Source organism: Dioscorea cayenensis, chromosome 9 (genome assembly GCF_009730915.1).
Source record: "Dioscorea cayenensis subsp. rotundata cultivar TDr96_F1 chromosome 9, TDr96_F1_v2_PseudoChromosome.rev07_lg8_w22 25.fasta, whole genome shotgun sequence".
Classification (NCBI taxonomy): domain Eukaryota; kingdom Viridiplantae; phylum Streptophyta; class Magnoliopsida; order Dioscoreales; family Dioscoreaceae; genus Dioscorea; species Dioscorea cayenensis.
This window is the reverse complement of record NC_052479.1, coordinates 25979745-25985705: the sequence shown is the minus strand read 5'-3', so window position 1 is coordinate 25985705 and position 5961 is coordinate 25979745.

Below are 5961 nucleotides of genomic sequence, written 5' to 3'. Positions count from 1 at the left end.
GGTTTTAGTATGATTTGACAGATTTTGAAAATATTATATGAATTTTTCATATTTTTAAAATAAATTTTACTTATTCATCCACAAATTGATATTAGATGGTTTTTAAAAAAAGGGATATATATATAAAAGCCCATCACCTGTGTATATATGTATGCACTACAACCCTTCTTACAATATATAATTAGTTGAATTCATAATTCAATTAATTTATTACATATAATTATTACATTAATTTTAAAATAATATAATAGAATATGCAAGAAACATGAACTTAATTTTTTTTTAGTTATAATATATGCTGACTAATATTTTAACTATTTTTTATATTTTTAAACATTTAATATTTTATTTTATTTCTCAAAATAAATGGACTTAATTTTATTCCCTACTTCAGAACAATACAATTTTTTTAGTTATATAATTAAAAATTATTTATAAAACTATTGGGAATTGATTTTTGGTTTTTAATAAAAAATTAAATATAAACAAACTTTAATTATCGCATTAAATAAGTAAAGCAAATTAATATAATAAATTCATAATCCATTTACACATTAAAATGATATGCTTAATGAAATCATTTATATGCTGGTACATGGTAATATTAATATTCATAACAAATGATCGAAGCAAGTAATAAAGTGGTACACCGTGAGGGGTAGGGTTGTCGAACCACAGAGACTGAGACTCCTAATACTAATTGCTTTTATAATCTCTAGCCGGTCAATAATGATTTGGAAGTGATTAAACTAGAAACAAAATAAAGAAGAAGGATGAAAAGACATGTGCTCAATGGTAGAGTTGTTGCAATCAATGAGAAGTAATGCCCCGGACTAATTCCCAAGTGCATTAGTGTACTGGCTTGCTTTTAATAACTATCACTTACATTTTAAGGTTCTTACGTGTGCTCACAAGAAATGTCATATCTATGGTCTCCAATACATCGAGTTTTTCAATTGTAACTATGGGTCTCATACACATCAAGTTTTGCAATCACACAAGGCAGTTACACCTATGACAATTGATACACATCAAGTTTTACAACTACAACAACTCAATTCAAGCGTATCAGGTTATATGACACGAGATTTAACATATGAACACAATAAAACTCCATAGCCATTGAAAACAAGTAAATCAAAGTACACTAAGTATCTTGGTTCATAAATCTGGGGCACAGTCGAATGGTTAACCCCTCATGAGTTTATACAAATGAGAAAAGGGAAGAGATACAAAACAATGTAAATTCATGACTCCCTCTTCTAAGCAAAATCTTCTCAAATGAGCTTTAAGAACTTCTTTGATTGACTGAACTTCACTCCTCAATGTGTCTTCAACTCTGCCTTGATCTCCTAGAAAGTGTGGTGAAGCTTGTTCGTGACCTCCGTTGATCACCTGCAAGTGGAGAAGAAGACCTTGGCCAAGAATTTCCTTTGAAAAACCTAGATCTAGCCATAAAAAGGCACTTTTTGGGCCGAGCACGGTCTTGCTAGGCCGTGCTTTTCTCGGGACTTCAGCAAAAATTGGCTAAGTGTCCAGATAGAGAAAAGCCCGGGTAGAGCATGGTTGTGCTCATCCCCTGCTCTCCAAAAGCATGGCCGTGAAAGGAGTGGAGAGACTGTGCTTCAGTTGTTTGGAGGAAACTCTGAAATCTAGAGAAATACATGGGGAAAGAGCATGGTCGTGCTTAGCTTGTGCTTCCCCTGGAAGACACCCATGCTTGCATTATTGTTCAGACCTCTTGAAACCAGCAATAAGCACAGCCAAGAAGCATGACTGTGCTTAGGCCATGCTTAGCTTGAACACTTAACAAATGATTTTCTTTTGCATATTTTTCATCCAATTTCACTTCTACTATCCTGAACCTTATAAATCTGCACAATAAACACATAATACCCAGAATAACATCGAATATATACAAAGAATGCTAAAAGACAAGCAAAATGTAGCTTGGAGATAAATAAAATAACAATATGAAATGCACTCAACAATGATACAAATAAACTATATTGCCTTCATTAAAATTGAATGATAACCATAAATTTAACACTGTTAAAATGACATAAAACACAAATAAAGCCATCCTATATGAATCAGTAAGGGACTGCATTGCTAAAATCATTTATTACAAATCAGTTTTTTTTACTTCAATTTTTTCATCTTTTTGTTTGATATCTGAGTAATTGGAGCATCATCTTCAACAATGAATTTGTTAGATCGTTTTATAATGGTTTTATTTACTGCATTACCCTCACTATCAGATATAGAGTTTTACACATCAATCAAAGTTTATTAAGTTATAAATTTAATAAAAATTATTATAAAAATAAAGGTGAAATTATAAAAATTACCTTTAACTCAACAACATCAACATAGTCAAGATGAGAAAGAGCATCAGAGTCTTGAAATATTATTTGTTGGAATAAAATCAATTATAGAAATATTAAATACGAAAATTTATTATTTAAGAACCAAAACTAATTTGCTTTACACAAACCTTATTTTTTATTAAAGGATTTGAAATATATTTTTGATATTAACTCATTATTTTCAGTTAATCTCATAACCGTATTGACTTCATAATGTTGCCTGATATTCTAAGTTTTGATTTGAATCTCATGTAGTATTTTTCTTTCCACCAAAGTGTCAATCTCAACAGGATAAGATCCATTCATAGAAATCTAAAGATAATTGAAAATTTTATTATATAATAAAATGGTCATGATTGTTAGGTTTAGTGTTGTGTAATTCATGTTAAATTACAACACTACCTTTGTCAAATCATGTCACAAATCATTAGAAGCTTTACCAAGTACTTGCAAGCACTCAGGATACCACAAAAGAAAAGAAGCATTACCAGTCTCATTAGTAACCCTTATTTGGCCCTCAAACCTAATTAATCTAAATGATCACACAATTAATAAAAATAACAAATGAAATAGTAATTTAAAAAATATCTAATTAAAAAAGTATAATAGATATTCTACCTAGGAATTCCTGTGAAGTCAAACTTGTCACACTTTTCACAGTAAAATCTCTTATTAATAGGATAGACTTTCTTTGAACATCGCTTATAGGATATGTACCACAAATCTTGATTACTTTCAATTTCAATAATGGTGGCAAAAACCTAATAACTAGCAACCTAAAATATTAAAATTATAAAAATATATGATCAAATTAAAATACTATAGAAGCAACAAAAAATTACAATTGATTCTATTAAAAAAAACACAAAACATTAATATCAAGAGTATATATGCATAATATATTCACAGTATTTTTGTACCTCTATAGATTATGCTAGTTGTTCAATAGATTTTACATTATTTTTCTCACTTGAAAAATCATTAGAGATGGAGTAGGAAAATGAAGAAGAGACTTGACTTATCCTTTAACAAATCAATTAATGTAAAAGAAAAACTTGATACTAATATTAGTATCTATATTAATTTATTAAAAATTTAACTATACTCATTTCAAAATTTGATTACTTCTTCAATATGAACATTCAACATCAGTTTCGTAGTAAAATAAGTATTAGATATTCTAACCTCAACAACAATAAAGTAGTTTCTATTTCATTCCTGTAAATTAGATAAATAAAATTTTAATCTAAATATTTGTACATGTGAAAAATTATGAGTATAACCTCTTAATCTTTTGGCACGACACATTTGGAGTATGATAATTATAGGTCCTAATTCTTCAGCTTCTAGATAACCAATAATCTCACCTACAAAGTCTAACATGCATATAGTACATGAAAACTTTTTTTTTTGGTACAAATAAAGAAAGAAAAATACACATCAAAACTTATACATAGTAGTATAAAAAAATAAGATTATAGTCTAACATCTAAAAAACTTCTTGACATAATAAATATGATTATGAGACTATAATCACACATATAATTTTTTTTTTAAAAAAAAATACATAAGTAAAGCATACTCTAGATCTTGAAGCACAACATCCATGAGCTTGCTTGTCATCCCACAAGATTACTAAACATTAGGATTATCTTTATCATAATAAAATATTATAATAATATTAAACATTTTGACCTCTAATAATCAATGATGGCGAACAACTTCAATACACAAATATCATTTCTTTTTTTAATTCCAACATGCATATAGTATAAAGGACCAAGGAAAAGTAAGAGCAACTATATAATCATCACTGCTACAATCCTCATGCATCAAAGGAGACTTCCTTCTTTCCTTATAATATCACTCTTTCTGCCTCTTTTCTTCTTTCTCCACCAACTTAGGTTCCATAATAAACACACAAGAAACTACAAAAAACCCCATGACATGAGGATCGTCAAAATCCAATACCAACCACTTACAAAAATGAGCGATTCCTTCTTGATAGAGTAAGGGAAAATTTGGTATATCCCTTCACGAAAAGCCAGGGCCATCAAGAAGATAGAAAACCAAATGATTATACGATTAGTAATTTCATATTCTTTGTCGATCACACTAAATAGAGTTTGAGGCAAGAGGGGGTGATCTAGTTCCAAGTGTATCGTAATATATACAGGATGAGCCACACTAGGTTCCTTGTGCTTATCAACCTTTATGACTAGGAGCATACCACCATGGATGCAAATTCCTGCCCCTTATTGGTTTCCCTGCACACCTCACAACTAGGATATACTGGAGGCAGATTACCCTAGCCCTATAGTGTCACATCTAATCCAACAGGACCGGTACGCAACAACCACAAAGACAACCAGAGGAGGGATGCACACACCACTTTACCCTCGAGTTTCCGTGAGGCTTACAATATTTTTGGATTACACAAAACTGAATAGAAATCACAAATAAGACTTATACAGAGCATGGGATACAATAATTGCACATGAAAGCAAGAATTTCAAAATAGGATGACGGAATTCAAAGTGGCATACTAGTTGATATGCAATCCATTGCTATGCCCCAAGTGCACAGATCACACAAGTAGTAAAGTCTACCCAAAAAATATCGGGTAGTCTATTCCACAGAAACTGCGAAGCTCTTACTACTAACTGATCTTCTAATATCTAAGTGAAACAAAGGGTAATCAAAAGTATCAATCTAAAGAACTAGAAAGAGGTAAAAGATGGACTGAGTATAAAAATAAGTAGGGAATTGAATTGGATAAAAGGCACTAGAATAAAGTAGTGCCCCGAACTACTCCCCTATGAGGAACATGTACTGACTCCTTACTTTGACAATCTGGTACATCCTCTTGTACCAAAGGGTAAACCCTAATTCGAAAGGCTAGACACCATACGTAGCAATACCCAGTATGATTGCTAGGGCTTTCACCTCTTTAGCAATCAAGCATTCAATCTCACAATTAGACTCAAATAGATATGATTGCAACTAAGAAATCAATTAAACATAAAAGGTCCAACAACCAAAGTTAAGAAAATAAACCCTAGAGTTCAACTATATCCAAACATCTACAAATTAGCCCTCTATTAATGGAGGGCAATTATTCAAGATACAAATAATGGAGGAAAACATGAAAGCCATGAAAACCCCTTTTTCAATCTCTAGGATGAAGAATCGCCGGAGAAGCTTCCACGCACACCTCCAAGATAATCTTGATGGCTACGATCTTCAATCCTATTGAATGTAGATCTGAATCCCTCTCTAAATCAATCCTTAAGTGTTGGAGATTCATCTATTTTCTTCCTCAACCTCGCCTTCAAGAATTGTTCCCAAAGAATATAAGAATAGAATAGAAGATGCCCTAAACATCCTCATAAGTTATATTTATACCCGACTGCTTATAGCTGTAAGAGCTAGGCATAAGGGAGCTGGAGAAGATGGTCACGACCCTTATGGTGTGACTTACGACCGTAAGCGTTATCCTTAAGGTCTTTTGTTTATGTTGTGGTCCAGCTTATGGCCACAAGCGCTGCACTATAAGCTTCACTATTCTGCTCCTTGCAACTGCGCTTATTGG